At 38.8% G+C, this 18,262-nt stretch overlaps 1 protein-coding gene across 1 annotated transcript in view; it reads right to left on the minus strand.

Annotated features, from left to right (window-relative positions):
* CACNA2D4 (calcium voltage-gated channel auxiliary subunit alpha2delta 4) overlaps nt 1–18,262 on the minus strand; it is a 130,605-nt gene that overhangs the window by 95,214 nt on the left and 17,129 nt on the right. The gene's annotated exons all lie outside the window — the stretch shown is intronic.

Below are 18,262 nucleotides of genomic sequence, written 5' to 3' on the forward strand. Positions count from 1 at the left end.
AGGGGTGAGGCGTAAGTGTGAGGTCAGCTAGCACCCAAAGCCTTGAAGGTGGGAAGCAGAGCCATGGGAGTGTGGTGTGATGGGAGCTTGAGTACCACTGGTCTGACCTAGTCTTGCAGCCAGTCATGGGAAGTGGGGCTTTCCCGAAGCCGCATTCTTATAGTAACATAGTAGTGGGGAATTTGATCCTTAGAACAGCAATGAGGAGGAGAAGCTGAGTCTGAGATTACTGACTCTTAACCAAAACCTTCAAAGAGGACTTTGGAGGTCCTGGATAAGGGTACCCTCAAGTCCAAGTGGAAACAGAAGCAAATTTTCTTGTGGATTCCCAACTCAGACTCACTGGACTCCAAAGATGACAAGCAGCATGGCCTCACAAGCAAAGATTGCCAAATATATACAGAGCAGACCCCTATTAGCGGGAAGCAGCGGACTCAAGAACTACCTTAAGAGCTGGATATAGCTTCTCAAGAATTATAGATGTTGGAATGACCAAGTACCAAACACAAACGAGGTAGGTATGAGAACAACACACAATACAAAGAACATGCAAGAAATGACCAGGAATGAAGAAACAGTTTTGCAAATATGAAGCTTTCAGAGATGAAAAAATGTATAGGTTGAAACAAATAACTTAAATGGATAATGCTTTATTCATGGGTAAAAAGAAAATGCATACATTTGTGGATGTGTCTAGAGTTCTACTGCGGCTGGAATGAGAAGGTTTAATACACATCTGATTGGAGTCACAGAAAGAGAAAAGGGAGAGCATGGAGGAAAGGTGATGGTTAAAGAGATGATATTGGCAAATATTCTAGAACTGATTAAAAATGCAATTCTACAGATCTAGGAAGCACAGTGTATCCCAAACAGGATGAATAAAAAGATATTCACATATAGACATACAGTAGTGGAACTGCAGAACTCCAAAGGCAAATAAATAAATAAATAAACACACACCACAAGGGCAGCCAGAAAGCCCACAACACCTACAAAGGAAGAGCAGTTAAACTGATAGATTTTCCCAACATCAAAGAAAGCCAGAAGACAGTGCATAAACAGTTTTCAGATGCTGAGCGAATAGAATTATTAATTTAGAATTGCATTGTCAGCAAAACTATCATTCAAGAATGAGGATAAAAGGAAACATTTGTAGATAAACACAATCTGAAGCAGTTTATACTGAAGGCCCCACTGTAAAGGAACTTCTGGAGGATTTACTTTAAGAAGAAGGAGAATGATCTGGGAAAAACCTCCTGACATGCGTGAGGGAATGGTGAAGAAATAAAATGGTAAATAAGTCATTAATTCCAAGCAAACGATATTTATATCAAATAACAGCACTCGTGTGTCTGATTTGCGGGGATGAAAAATTTGAAATATTGACAATAGAATGGAAGTCTAGAAGAAAGAGATGGAAGCACAAAAGTTCTAAAGGCCTTTGCTGACTGAGAGGAGAGTGAAAATAGTATTTAATTTTAATTTTTTATTTTTAGAGATGGGATCCTGCTATATTGCCCAGGATGGTCCTGAGTTCCTATGCAAGGGAACCTCCTGCCTCAGCCTCCCAAGTAACTGGAACTATAGGTGCAAACCAGGTTCCCAGCTTAATTTTAAAATGTCATTGTATTAAATATGCCTGATAAGATTTCAGGGGTAATGCCTGAAAGAATTAAAACAAGGGGACAAGCTCTAAACTGCTAGATAGAAAAAAAGTTATATTAGGGACATTGATTATTTAAATGTTAAGCACTTAAATAGGAAAAAAGAAGAAAAAGCAAATATAAAAACACCAGGACAAGTAAAAAAATTTTAAAAATAAGATAATAGGCTTCAAGTAGGCATCACTACTGGCTGACTAGAGGCATCTGGTGCTTTCCTCCTCTACAAAGAAGGACAAAAATAGCAGGTAGATAATCACACTTCGAATAGATCATCCAAGAGAGAACACTGGAATTCAACAGAGAGTGACAGGAAACACCTAAGCAAGGAAGAAGACAGAAGCAAGTCTCCCTGCTTGCTCAGGATTGGCTGGGAGCCTCTCCAGGCTCCTCGGTGCAATGAAAGGATAAGTGAGAGACCCCCAGAAGTCCTCATTCCCACCATGGATTCCTGCAATCCTAGCCACAGGAGAGCCTCTAGACTCTTGCAGGCCTTGTGACTAACATAGGGAGCTGCTTGGAGCCTGGGTGAGGGCATTGCTCCAGAGAGGGAGCTCACACTGGATCTCATACACTCCCAGATCCCTAAGCAGCAGCAGCACAGCACGTTGCAGAGAGTCCAGACTCCACCAGACACCTGGGGGCCCAACAGCTTCTGGATCTTCATATCCCTGAAGACCCACTGACATTTCCTTCCCACAGGCACCACCATGGCTGGATGCTGCCACCAGGGCTGAAGCGTGAGTTATTGGCAATAACACCACTGCCCTTGGCAGTGAAATCACCACAAATTTTCATGCACCCTGAGGACAAAATCCTCCATGTACAGCCATTGCACCATAGGCTGCTGCCAACAAGGCTGAAATACAAGTGAAGCAAGCACTCCTCAGCTGCCTGTACCTGGCTGCTGCCACTGAAAGCGACCTCACCCTCCCCAATAGCAGGGCTGCAGCACAGCCACTGCTGCCCCAACCCCAGCATTCCACCAGGGGCCAAGGGATCACCCCACCCTTGCCTACCACAGCCAGTGTCTGCATGCACCAGCAGAGGGCATGGGGACAAGTCCACCTGACCTGGCTCTGTGTTACCCCCACCCAGTACCAGTAGCCTGTCTGGGGCCTGGGAACTGCCCAGCCCACTCCATCACTACTGGCACCTGAGAACTTCTCCAGGGACCTGAGTTCAGGGCCACTCAACCTCCTGCTACCACCACAGGTCACACCCACCCTTACATGCCACCTGCAGGCCTGGGGACTGAACTGCCCAGCTCATCGCAGCCACTGCCAAGAGCAGCACAGACCACTTAGGAGGCAGAGGGTTGCCCCACCACTGCTACTGGTTGCATCACTTTTGCCACACCCACTTCTCTGGGTCCTGAAATCCTGCCCACCAACCTGGCCCACCACTACCACTACTGTCCCCTGAGCAAGCCAGTTGGAGGCCCAAGAATTGGCCTGTCTGAACCCACTAACACCAGTGCCAGTATACACCTCCCTGGGACCCAAGGACATGCTTGGCCCACTGCCACAACTGGGGCCCAAGGACAGGATCACCTGGCATCCTTGTCCCCAGAAAAATTTCACCACAGCCTCCACTAACAATGGCACCCTAAGCCACTGAGGAAATCAAGACACCACCGATGCTGTTTACAGCTGAAGAAATCATATGGAGACTACACTACTGCATGCATCTAAGATCAAAGTAAAAATGTCCTACCCAACCATACCATAGATACAGCTTTAGGAAAAAGTCGTCCCATATAAAAGCAAATTTTAAAAATGGGAAGACGCGACTATTACACCAGATGCACGGATATCAATGTAAGGACACAAGAAATATGAAAAAGCAAGGAAATACAACACCCCCAAAGAACACAATAATTCTTCAGCAACAGATTCCAATCAAAAAATAATTTATAAAATACCAGAAAATGAATTTAAAATAATATTAAAGAAGCTCAGTGAGATATAAGAGAAGACGGAAAAGCAATGCAAAGAAATAAAAAACTCAGGATATGAATGAGAAATTTGCTAAGAAGATAGATATACTTACAAAGAACCAAGCAGAAATTCTGAAGCTGAAGAATTCATTGAATGAAATACAAAATACATTTGTAAATGTTAACAATAGACTAACTCAAGCAGAAGAAAGAATTTCAGAACTTGAAGACAGGTCTTTTGAAATAACTCAGACAAAAATTTTCTTTAAAAAAAGAATAAACAAAGCCTATGTGACATATAGGACATCATTAAGTGGCCAGATGTTCACATTTTTGGTGTCCCATAAGGCAAAAGAAAGAAAAGGATAGAAAGCCTACTTAACAAAATACTAGCTGGAAACTTTCCAAGTCTCGTGAGAGATTACGACATCAGGATACCAGAGGCGCATAGATCCCCAAACAGTTATAATTCAAAAAGGTCTTCTTCACAGTACCTTGCAGTCAACCTGTAAAAAGTTAAGGACAAAGAAAGAATTCTAAAAACAGCAAGGGAAAATTGTCTAGTGACTTACAAGGCAACGTCCATGAGACTAGCAGTGGATTTCTCAGCAGAAACTTTACAGATCAGGAGAGAAGGAGATGATATATTCAAATTTCTTGGAAAAGGAAAAAACCTACTAGTCAAGGATACTATAACCAGCAAAGTTGTCCCTCATAAACAAAGGAGAAATACAGTATTTCCAAGATAAACAAAAGCTGAGGAAATTCATCACCACTAGACCTGCTCTACAAGAAATTCTTGAATTGTCCTGAAAAAGAAAGGACAGTATCCACCATCACGAAAACACATGAAAATATAAAATTCACTGGCAGAGCAAACACAAATAAGGAAGAGAAAGGACTCAAATGTTACCTCTACAGAAAACTACCAAACCACAATGCTAAACAATAAGAGAAAAAGAAAGGAACAGAGGATTTACAAAATAGCCAGGAATCAATTAATACAATGACAAGAATAGCTCTAACATATTGATAATAACCTTGAATGTAAATGGGTTAAACTTTCCATTTAAAAGGTATAGACTGGGTGAATGGTTTAAAAAAATATAGGCCGGGCGCGGTGGCTCAAGCCTGTAATCCCAGCACTTTGGGAGGCCGAGATGGGCGGATCACGAGGTCAGGAGATCGAGACCATCCTGGCTAACACGGTGAAACCCCGTCTCTACTAAAAAATACAAAAACTAGCCGGGCGAGGTGGCGGCGCCTGTAGTCCCAGCTACTCGGGAGGCTGAGGCAGGAGAATGGCGTGAACCCGGGAGGCGGAGCTTGCAGTGAGCTGAGATCTGGCCACTGCACTCCAGCCCAGGCGACAGAGTGAGACTCCTTCTCAAAAACAAAACAAAACAAAACAAAACTATGAACCAACTATATGCTGCCTACAAGAGACTCATCTTACCTGTAAAGACATATACAGAATGAAATGGAAGAAAAAAGATATTCCACACAAAGAGAAACCAAAAGCAAACAGGAGTAGCTATACTTATATCAGATAAAACAAACTTTAAGTCAAAAACAGATAGAGAAAAAATAGATAAAGAAGGTCATTATACAATGACAAAGGGATCAAGTTAGCAAGAGTATATAGCAATTCTAAACCTATATGCACCCAACACTGGAACACCCAGATATATGTGGCAAATATTAGATCTAAAGGGAGAGACAGACTCCGATACAATAATAGTTGGAACATCAACACCCCACTCTCAGCATTATGTAGATAATTTAGACAGAAAATTAACCAAAAAAATTGGATTTAAACTGCACATTTGACTTAATGGACTTAGGCATTTATAGAACATTTTATCTGACAGCCACAGAATGCACATTATTCTAACCAGCACATGAAACATTCTCCAAGACAGATTGTATATTAGGACACAAAGCAAGCCTCAGTAAATTAATCCCGGCACTTTGGGAGGCTGAGGTAGGTGGATCACGAGGTCAGGAGCTCAAGATCAGCCTGACCAAGATGGTGAAACCCCATCTCTACTAAAAATACAAAAAAAAAATTAGCTGGGCGTGGTGGTGGGTGCCTGTAATCCCAGCTACTTGGGAGGCTGAGGCAGAGAATTGCTTAAACGCAGGAGGCAGAGGATGCAGTGCAGAGATCACACCACTGCACTCTGCCTGGGTGACAGAGCAAAACTTCATCTCAAAAAAGAAATAATAATTGAAATCATTTTCAGTATCTTCTCAGACTACAATAGAATAAAGCTAGAAATCAATAACAAGAGAAATTTTAGAAACTATTCAAATACATGAAAATTAAGCAACATGCCCTTGAATGACCAATGGGTCAAGGAAGAAATTAGGGAGGAAATTAAAAAATTACTTGAAACAAATGAAAATTGAAAAACAATATACCAAAACTTATGGGATACACTAAAAGCAGTATAAAGAGGATAGTTTGTAACAGTAAGTGCTTACATCAAAAAGTAGAAAGATTTCTAACAATGTAATAATGCACCCCAAGGAAATACAAAAGCAAGAACAAACCAAACCTAAAATTAGTGAATGGAAAAAAATAATAAATAACAGCACAGAAACAAACAAAATAGAGACTAAAATATTACAAAGGGTCAACAAAATGAAAAGTTGATTTTTAAAAAAGATAAAATCAATAAACTGCTAGCTAGACTAACCAAGAACAAAGAGAGAGGACCCAAATGAACAAAATCAGAAATGAAAAGAGGATACATTACAATGAATACCACAGAACTAGAGACCAATTATAAGCAACTATACACTAAGACAAACTGGAAAACCTAGAGGAAATGGATAAATTCCTGGACACATACAAGCTACCAAGATTGAATTGGAATACATAGAAAACCTGAACAGACCAATAACACATGATAAAATTGAACCAGTAGTAAAAAGCCTTCCAACAAAGGAAAATCTAGGACCCGATAGACTCACTGCCAAATTGTACCAAACTATCAAAGAACTAACACCAATTATCCTCAAGTTATTCCAAAATATTGAAGAGGATGGAATTCTCCCTAACTCATGCTGTGAGGCCAGCATTACTCTAATATCAAAACCAGGTAAAGACACAACAACAACAAAAGAAAACTACAGGCCAGTATCTCTGATGACCATAGATGCAAAAAATCCTCAACAAAATACTAGCAAGCCAAATCCAACAGCACATCAAAAATATAATATGCTGGCCGGGCATGGTGGCTCAAGCCTGTAATCCCAGCACTTTGGGAGGCCGAGACGGGCGGATCACGAGGTCAGGAGATCGAGATCATCCTGGCTAACATGGTGAAACCCTGTCTCTACTAAAAATACAAAAAACTAGCCGGGCGAGGTGGCGGGCACCTGTAGTCCCAGCTACTCGGGAGGCTGAGGCAGGAGAATGGCATGAACCCGGGAGCCGGAGCTTGCAGTGAGCTGAGATCTGGCCACTGCACTCCAGCCTGGGTGGCAGAGCGAAACTCCGTCTCAAAAAAAAAAAAAAAAAAAAAAAAAAAAAATATATATATATATATATAATATGCCATGATCAAGTGGTATTCATACCAGGGATGCAAGGATGGTTCAACATATGCAAATCAATAAAAGTAATATATCACATCAAAAGAATGATAGACCATAACCATATAATCATCTTCATAGATGAAGAAAAATCATTTGATAAAATTCAGCATTGCTTCATGATTAGAAACTCGCAGCAAACTAGGCATAGAAGGAAAATACCTCAGCATAATTAAGGCCTTATATGACAAACCCACAGGTAACATCATACTGAATGGGGAAAAGCTGAAAGCCTTTCCTCTAAGAGCTGGAACAAAACAAAGATGCCCACTTTCACCACTCCTATTCAACATAGCATTGGAAATCCTAGCCAGAGCAATCAGGCAAGAGAAAGAAATAAAAAGCATCCAAATTGGAAAAGAGGAAGTCAAACTATTCTTCTTTGCAGATGACATAATCTTATATCTAGGAAAACCTAAAGACTCCACCAAAAAAACTCTTAGATCTGATAAATACATTCAGTACAGTTACAGGATATAAAATCAACATACAAAAATCAGTAGTGTTTCTATATACCAACAATGAACTAGCTGAGAAAGAAAACAAGAAGGCAATCTCATTTACAGTAACTAACAAAAAAGTACCTAGAAATAAATTTAACCAAGAAGGTGAAAGACCTGCATAAGGAAAGCTACAAAACTGATGGAAAAAATTGAAGAGAATACAAATTAAAATATTTTATGTTTATGGACTGGGATAATTAATATCATTAAAATGACCATACTGCCCAAAGCAATCTACAGATTTAATGCAATCGTTATCAAAATACCAATGCCATTTTTTCACAAGAGTAGAAAAAAAATCATAAAATTCACATGAAACTGAAAAAAAAAAAAAAAGCCAGAATAGCTAAAGCAATCCTGAGTAAAAACAAAAACATAAACAAAAACAAAAAACAAAGCTGGAGGCATCACACTGCCTGACTTTCAAAGTATGTTTCAAGGCTATAGTAACCGAAACAGCATGATATTGGTATAAAAACAGACATAAAGACCAATGAAACAGAATAGAGAACCCAGAAAAAAATCCATAAATTTACAGTCAGCTAATTTTCTTTTTAAAAATTAATTACTCAATTAGGTTTTAGTGGTAGTGTCTTGCTCTGCCACCCAGGCTGGAGTGCAATGGTGTGCAAGACTCACTGCAGTCTTGAACTCCTGGGCTCAAGCAATCCTCCCACCTCAGCCTTCCAAATAGCTAGGACGATAGCCATGCACCACCACACCTGGCTACATTTTTAAATTTTTTGTAGAGATAGGGGTCTCACTATGTTGCCCAGGCTGGCCTCAAACTCATGGCCTCACATGATCCTCCCACCTTGATCTCCTAAAGTGATGAGATTACAAGTGTGAGCCACCATGCCTGACCTCAAGCCAGCTAATTTTCAACAAAGGCACCAAGAACATACAATAAGAAAAGAACAATCTGTTCAATAAATGGTGCTGGGAAAACTGGATTTCCATATGCAGAACAATAAAACTGGATCCCTACCTCTCATGATTTACAAAAATCAACTCAAAATGGATTAAAAACTTAAATGCAAATCCCCAAACTATAAAGCTACTAGAAGAAAACGTAGGGGAAATACTTAAGAACATTGGTCTCTACAGAAATTTTATGGATAAGACCTCAAAAGCACAGGCAACAAAAAACAAAATAAACAAATGGGACTCTATTAAGCTAAAAAGCTTCTGCACAGCAAAGGAAACAATTTACAATGAAGAGACAACCTGTTGAATGAGGATAATTATTTGAAATATTTGAAAATATTTACAAACTATTCATCTGACAAGGGACTAATATCCAGACTATCTAAGAAACTCAAACATCTCAACAGTAAAAACAAAACAAAACAAATAATCCCATTGAAATGTGGGCAAAGGACATGAATAGACATTTCTCAAAAGAAGACATACAAATGACCAACAGATGTATGAAAAAATGCTCAAGATCACGAATCATAAGGGAAATGCAAATCAATACTACAAAGATATATCATCTCATCCCAGTTAGAATAGCTATTACACACACACACACACATACACACACACACACACACACACAACAGATGCTAGCAAAGATGCAGAGAAAAAGAAACTCATATGCCATTGGTGGGAATGTAAATTAGTATAGCCACTATGGAAAACAATACGGTGATTTCTCAAAAAACTCAAAATAGAACTACCATGTGATGCCATGACCTAGAATTTATCCAAAGGGAAAGAAATCTGTTTATCGAAGGTATACCTGCACTTGCATGTTTATCACAGCACTATTCACAATAGCAAAGATACAAAATCAACGTAAGTGTCCATCAAAACATGAATAAATAAAGGAGATGTGGTATATACACACAATGGAATATTTGGCCATAAAAAATGAAATGCCATTTGCAGCAACATGGATGAACTGGAGGTTTTTATGTTAAGTGAAACAAACCAGGCACAGAAAGACGGACATTGGGCCGGGAGTAGTGGCTCTTGCCTGTAATCCAAGCACTTTGGAAGGCTGAAGCAGGAGGATCACTTGAGGCCAGGAGTTCAAGACAAGCACTATGTGTTCTCATTCATATGTGGGAGCTAAAAAAGTTGATCTTATGGGGGTAGAGAGTAGAATGACAAATACCAGAGTCTGGGAAATGTGCATGGTGGGTGGATGGAGGAGGAATAAAGAGAGGAAGGTTAGTGGGCACAAACATACAATTAGATAGAAGGAATGAGCTCTAATATTTGATAGCAGAGTAGGGTGACTATAGTTAGCAATGTATTGTATATTTCACAATAGTTAGAAGAGAGGACTTGAAATGTTCCCAACACATAGAAATGATAAATACTCCAGGTGATGGACACCCCCAAATACCCTGACTTGATCATTACACATTCTATGTATATAACAAAATATTACATGTTCCCCATCAATATGTGCAAGTATTGTGTATCAGTAAAAATAAGATGATAGCATATTCAAATATACCAATGTTCACAATAAATGTAAATATGCTTAACTTGCTAACTAGTAAAAGAGATTGCCAGTTTGGATAAAAATATAAAAGCTATAAACTATTTTCAACAGATATGGCTAAAATGACAGAAAGTTTGAAAATAAAGGGATAAAGGAAAAAGTATATATCAGGTAAATATCAACCATGAGCATGCTGGCGTCACTCTACGACTATCAGACAAAAGACACGTTAAAATAAAAAGTGTGGTAGGAGATCATAAGGATCAAGCAAATATAAAATCAGCAAAGATATAGAAAATGTAAGCAATACAATTAACAAGCTTGATCTAATGGCATGTACAGAAGTTTTCATCCAACAATGAGAGCACACATATTCTTCTCAAGCACATATGGAATATTGACAAAACTTGATGTCACACTAGGCCATTAAAATAAATTTAAATTAATTTCCCTTATATGGGCCAAATTCTTAGACCACAAAGCAATTGAGCTAAAAATTTAGAATAAAAATGTAAATATAAATATTTATCTACATTTCCATATTTGTAAATTTAAAAACACACTTTTAAATAACTGAAATATTGAAGAAATCACAGATAAATTTCAAAATATTTAGAAGCAAATGATAATTAAAACACTACCTCTATACCAAAACTACAGGCAACAAAAGAAAAAATAAACAGATTGCATATCAAAATTAAAAAGCTGTATATATCAAAGGCTACACTCAACAGAGTGAAAAGGTAACCCATAGAATGGGAGCAAATATTTGTAAACCGTGAATCCGACAAGAGGTTAATATTCAGAATATATAAAGAACTCCTATGACTCAACAACAACAACAACACCTGATTTTAAAAAGAGCCAAGAACTTGAACAGATATTTCTCAAAGATGAGCAAATGGCCGGTAAGCACATGAAAAGATGTTCAAAGTCATTAATCATTAGGGGCATGCAAATCACAGTTGCTGTTAGATGCCACCTCACACCCATTAGGATGGCTACTACCAGGAAAACTAAAAAAAACTAAACAAAAAGAAACCTCCAGAAAATAACAAGCTGGCAAGGATTTAGAAAAGTTGGAACCCTTGTGATAGAGGCCTCATCATTTTACAATCCCACGTGTGTGTGTGTGTATATGTATGTGCATGTACATATATATGTATACACACAAATGAAATATTATTCAGCTTCAAAAAGAAGGTAAATTCTGACATATGCTACAATATGGATGGACCTTAAGGGCATTATGCTAAGTGAGGTAAGCCCATCACAAAATGACAAATACTGTATGTTTCCACTTATATGATGTACATAGAATAGTTAAATTCATAGAGATAGGCATAGAATGAGGGTGCCAGAGGCTAGGGGGGACAAGAAAATGGAGAGTTATTACTTAATACGTATAAAATTTTGCAAGATAAAAAGAGTTTTGGAGATGGATGGTGGTGATTGTTGCACAACAATGAGAATGCACTTGTTATCAGTGATACTTTTAATAACTTCACTTAAAATGGTTAAGATAGTAAATTTTTATATTATATACATTTTTGCCATAAATAAAAATAAAATTTAAAAGAACTCACTACCAATAAAAACCTGTGAGATGCAGCAAAAGCAGAGCTTTTAGTGGCATAGTGTAGAATTAACATTTATTTTAGAAATACAGGGAGGCTGAAACTTAAAGCTAAGTGTCTCATTTAAGAAGTTAGGATGAGGAACAAAATAAACTCAAAGAAAGGGAAAAGAGAACATAAGAAAGAGCTAAAACAGATGGAATAGAAAATAGAGAAATAGTTAAAAGCAGTCAACAAAGACAAAAGATGATTCCTGACAGGATAACAAAGTAGAGAAATCTACAGGGAATTGAAAAGAAAAAAATGCCAAATACTGTAAATTAAAAGGGGACACAATTACAGATACAGCAGAGACTTAAAATATGATAATAAGAGAATAATAGATTCATACAAATAAATTTGAAAAGTCAGATAACATGGATGGATTCTAAATAAAACTACTTCAAATTTTAAGAAATAGAAAGCCACATTAGCATTACAAGTGATCAATAAATCAAAGCGGTAATTTTATCTTCCCATAAGAAAACATCAGGCCTACATGCTTTATAGATGAAATCAATCAAGCATTTGAGGAAAAGATCATTCTAATCTTATTCAAATATTTCAAAAAACCAGAAAAAGAAGGACTAGTCCCAAATATATTCTATGAAGCTAGTATAATTTTGAAGACCTAACAAGGATAGCAAAGGAATGACAAATTATGGGACCATTTCAATTATATAGAAGCAAAAATCCTAAATAAAATATTAATAAACCAAATCTGGCAATGCATAAAAGGATCACTTACTATAATCAAGTTAGGTTTCTCATAGGGATACAAGGATTGGTTAACATTAGAAAATTCAATAGTTGGCCGGGCGCGGTGGCTCAAGCCTGTAATCCCAGCACTTTGGGAGGCCGAGACGGGTGGATCACAAGGTCAGGAGATCGAGACCATCCTGGCTAACACCGTGAAACCCCGTCTCTAATAAAAAATACAAAAAACTAGCCAGTCGAGGTGGCGGGCGCCTGTAGTCCCAGCTACTTGGGAGGCTGAGGCAGGAGAATGGCGTGAACCCGGGAGGCGGAGCTTGCAGTGAGCTGAGATCTGGCCACTGCACTCCAGCCTGGGTGACAGAACGAGACTCTGTCTCAAAAATAAATAAATAAATAAAGAGCCCTTGGGCCCTGAATAATCAGTATTGGTAATCAGGTAGTACACACTGTGGGCCTTGAGTCAGACTCTGAGACATGTTGGCTTCAGGTGTGACCCAGCACATTCACAGCTGTGGTGGCTTTGAGGACAGACTCCTACTTGAGAAAAGCAGAGGGAAGCGTACAGTGGACTTTGTCTTGCAGCTTAGGCATCAGCTTGGACACAGTGGGGGCAGAGCACAAAGTGGGCTGTTAGAGTCCCTGATTCCAGGCCCTGGGTCTTGGGTAGAACTTCTGGACCTACCCTGGGCCAGAGGGGAGTCCACTGCCTTGAAGGATGAGTCTCACAAACTGAAGAGCCCTTGGGTCTTTAAGTGAGCATTGGCAGTAGCCTGGCAGTACTTCCTGTGGGCCTGTGGTGGCGATGGACATGAGGAGTGACTCTTCTGCCTGGGAAAAGGGGAGGGAAGAGTGGAAGACACTTTGTCTTGTGGTTTGAGTACCAGCTCAGCTGCAGTAGAATAGAGCACCAGGTAGATTTCTAAGGTTTATGACTCCAGGTTCTGACTCCTGGGCTGCTTCTATGGGCCTGCCCAGGATCCGGGGGATCTTGCTCCCCTGAAGGGAAGGACACAAGCCTGGCTGGCTTCATCACCTGCTGATCATAGAGCCTTAGACCTTTGAGTGAACATAGGCAACAGCCAGGTGGTAGTTACAGTGGGCCTTGGGAGAGACCCTGTGCTGCCCTGGTTTCAGGTCTGACCCAGCATATTCCCGGTGATGGTGGATACAAGGGTGCTTGCGTCACCCCTCCTCCAGCTCCAGGCAGCTCAGCAGAGACAGAAACAGAGAGAGAGACTTTGTTTGTTTGGGAGAAAGTAAGGGGACATAACAAATCTCTGCCTGATAATGGAGAGAATTCTTTCAGATCTTATCCAAGAACACCAAAATGGTATCTCTACAAGTCTACAAGAACCATAGTGTTAACTGGGCTTGAGGTATCCCCTAATGCAGATATGGCTGTAGTGACCAAACACTTAGATCACAACACCCAGGTCCCTCTGAATACCTAGAAACCTCCCCAAGAAGGATAGATACAAACTTTCATTCTTCACAGGCCAGACTGTGAAGATTATAGTAAATACCTAACTTTCCAATGCCCAGACACAAGCATCAAGACCATCCAAAGAAACATCTCACCAAACAAATTAAATAAGCCACCAGAGAGCAATCCGAGAGAGAGAGAGAGAGAGAGGTGACCTTTCAGACAGAGAATTAAAAATAGCCGGTTGGGGAAAACTCAAAGAAATTCAAGATAACATGGAGAAGGAGTTCAGAATCCTATCAGATAAATTTAACAAAGAAATTGAAATAATTTGAAAGAATGAAGCAGAAATTTTGAAGTTGAAAAATGCAACAGAGGCAGGGTGCTGTGGCTCACGCCTGTGATCCCAGCACTTTGAGAGGCCGAGGTGGGCGGATCACTTGAGGTCAGCAGTTCAAGACCACCCTGGCCAACATGATGAAACCCTGTCTCTACTTAAAAAAATACAAAAATTAGCCAGGTGTGGTGGCATGCACCTGAAGTCCCCGCTACTTGGGAGGCTAAGGCAGGAGAATAGCTTGAACTCAGGTGGCAGAGGTTGCAGTGAGCTGAGATCACACCACTGCACTCCAGCCTGGGCAGCACAGCGAGACTGTCTCAAAAAAAAAAAAAGAAAGAAAGAAAAATGTGACTGACAAACTGAAGAATGCATCAGAATCTCTTAATAGCAGAATTGATCAAGCAGAAGAAAGAATTAGTGAGCTTGAAGACAGGCTATTTGAAAATGCACGGTGGAGACAAATAGAAAAAAAGATTTTTAAAAAAGTAGCATGCCTACAAGATTTAGAAGGTAGCCTCAAAAAAGCAAATCTAAGAGTTATTGGCCTAAAAGAGGAGGTAGAGAGAGAGAGAGAGAGAGAGAGATTGGGGTAGAAAGTTTATTCAAAAGAATACTAATGGAGAACTTCCCAAACCCAGAAAAATATACCAATAATCAAGCACAAGAAGGTTACCAAGCAGATAGAACACCAAGCAGATTTGACCCAAAGTTGACTACTTCAAGGCATTTAATAATCAAACTCCCAAAGGTCAAGGATAAAGAAAGGGTACTAAAAACATAAGGAGAAAGCAGATAACAGAAAATGGAGCTCCAATATGTTTGACAGCTGACTTTTCAGTGGAAACCTGTAAGGCCAGGAGAGAGTAGCATGACGTATTTAAGTTCTGAAGGAAAAAAAACTTTTACCCTAGAGTAGCATATCCAAAAAAATCATTCAAATATAAAGGAGAAATAAAGACTTTCCCAGACAAACAGAAGCTGAGGGATTTCATCAACACAAGACCTGTCCTATAAGAAATGCTAAAGGAAGTTCTTCAATCTGAAAGAAAAGGACATTAATGAGCAATAAGAAATCATCTGAAGGTACAAAGCTCAAAGGTAATAGTCAATACATAAAAAAACACAATATTGGCCGGGCGCGGTGGCTCAAGCCTGTAATCCCAGCACTTTGGGAGGCCGAGACGGGCGGATCACGAGGTCAGGAGATCGAGACCATCCTGCCTAACACGGTGAAACCCCATCTCTACCAAAAATACAAAAACTAGCCAGGCGAGGTGGCGGGTGCCTGTAGTCCCAGCTACTCAGGAGGCTGAGGCAGGAGAATGGCGTAAACCCAGGAGGCGGAGCTTGCAGTGAGCTGAGATCTGGCCACTGCACTCCAGTCCGGGTGACAGAGCGAGACTCTGCCTCAAAAAAAAAAAAAAAAAAAAAAAAAAAAAAAAAAAAAAAAAAAAAAACACAATATTGTAACACTACAATTGTGGGATGTAAACTATTAATATCTTAAATGGAAAAACAAAAAGATGAGCTGATCAAAAATAATAACTATAACTTTTCAAGACATAGTTCACAAACGGTTAAAAAGCAGAGGGATGAAGTTAAAATGCAAAGTTTGTATTGTTTTCTTTTTGCTTGTTTGTTTATGCAATCAGTATTAAGTTGTCATCAGTTTAAAATAATGGGTTATAAGATATTTTTGCAAGCCTCATGGTAACTGCAAATCCAAAAGTATACAATGAATACACAAAAAATAAAAAGCAATAAATTAAAATATGCCACCAGAGAAAATCACCCTCACTAAAAGGAACACCAGAGAAAAGGAAAAAAGAGAAGCACAAAACAACCAGAAAACAGTAACAAAATGGCAAGAGTAAGTCCTTACTTATCAATAACATGAATATAAATGGACTCAACACTCCACTCAAAAGACATTGAATGAATGAATGGATTAAAAAAAACAACAACAACAAAACAAAGCTTGGGCACATGTTCTCAGGACCTCCTGACGACTGTGTCATTGGCAAAAAACATTTTTAAAAACCTAAAAACAAACAAAAAACACAGCAAGACTATTGATCTGTTGCCTATAAGAAACACACTTCAACTGTAAAGACACACATTGAAAATAAAGGAATGGAGAAAGATAGTCAATGCAAAAGGAAACCAAAAAAAGAGCAGGAGCAGCTATACTTACATCAGACAAGATAGATTTCAAGACAAAAACTACAAAGAGAGACAAAGAATGTCATTAGAAAATGATAAACAGGTCAATTCAGCAAGAGGATATAACAATTGTAAAAATATATTTACTGGAGCACCCAGATATATAAAGTTAATATTATTAGAGCTAAAGAGAGAGAGAGACCCCAATGCAATAATAGCTGGAGACTTCAACACCCCACTTTCAGCATTGGATAAATCATCCAGACAGAAAATCAACAAAGAAACATCATACTTAATCTGTACTATGGGCCAAATAGACTTAATACATATTTACAAAACATTTCCCTCAATGGCTACAGAATACAAATTATTTTCAGCACATGGATCATTCTCAAGGACAGAGTATAGTTAGGCCAGAAAATAAGTCTCAAAACATTTCAAAAAGTTGAAATAATATGAAGTATGTTCTCTGATCACAATGGAATAAAACTAGAACTCAACAAGAAGAGGAATTTTGAAAACTATACAGAAACATGAAAATTAAACCACATGCTATAGAATGATCATTCAATGAAGAGATTAAGAAGGAAAATTGAAAAATTTCTTGAAACAAATGATAATGGATACACAACAACTAAAACCTATGGGATACAGCAAATGCAGTACTAAGATGGAATTTTATAGCTGTAAGTGTGTATATCAAGAAAGTAGAAAAATTTTAAATAATCTAAAATACATCTTGAAGAACTAGAAAAGCAAAAGCAAACCAAACCCAAAGTTAGTAGAAGAAAAGAAATAGGCCAGGCGTGGTGGCTCAAGCCTGTAATCCCAGCAAGCACTTTGGGAGGCTGAGACGGGTGGATCACGAGGTCAGGAGATCGAGACCATCCTGGCTAACACGATGAAACCCCGTCTCTACTAAAAAAATACAAAAAACTAGCCTGGCGAGGTGGCGGGCGCCTGTAGTCCCAGCTACTCGGGAGGCTGAGGCAGGAGAATGGCGTGAACCTGGGAGGCGGAGCTTGCGGTGAGCTGAGATCGGGCCACTGCACTCCAGCCTGGGCGACAGAGCGAGACTCTGTCTCAAAAAAAAAAACAACAACAACAAAAAAGAAAGAAATAATAAAGATCAAAACAGAAATAAGTGAAATTGAAATGATAAAAAAATACAAAAGATCAATGAAATGAAAAAGTTGGTTTTTAAAAAAGATAAACAAAATTGACAAACTTTTAGCCCCACTAAGAACAAAAGAGAGGAGACTCAAATATATAAAATCATAGATGAAAAAGGAGACATTACAACTGATACCACAGAAATTCAAAGGATCATTAGAAGCTACTATGAGCAAATATATGCCAATAAATTGGAAAATCTAGAAGAAATGAATAAATTCCTAGACACATACAACCTACTAAGATTGAACCATGAAGAAATCCAAAACCTGAACAGATCAATAACAAGTAATGCTATTGAACCCATTATAAAAAGTCTCTTAGCAAAGAAAAGACTGGAACCTGATGGTTTCAGAATTGCTGAATTTTACCAAAAATTTAAGAAATAACTGATACCAATCCTACTTAAACTTTATGAAAAATAGAGGCAGAGGAAATACTTCCAAACTCAGTATACAAGGCCGGCATTATCCTGATACTGAAACCCAACAAAGACATATCAAAACAAAAGCCAAACAAACAAAAACCCTACAGACCAATATCCCTGAAGAGCATTGATGCAAAAATTCTCAATGAAAACACTAACAAAATGAATACAACAATACATCAAAAAGATCACTCATCATGACTAAGAGATGAACCATGCAAAGAGATGAACCATGCAAA

Source organism: Rhinopithecus roxellana, chromosome 10 (assembly GCF_007565055.1).
Source record: "Rhinopithecus roxellana isolate Shanxi Qingling chromosome 10, ASM756505v1, whole genome shotgun sequence".
Classification (NCBI taxonomy): domain Eukaryota; kingdom Metazoa; phylum Chordata; class Mammalia; order Primates; family Cercopithecidae; genus Rhinopithecus; species Rhinopithecus roxellana.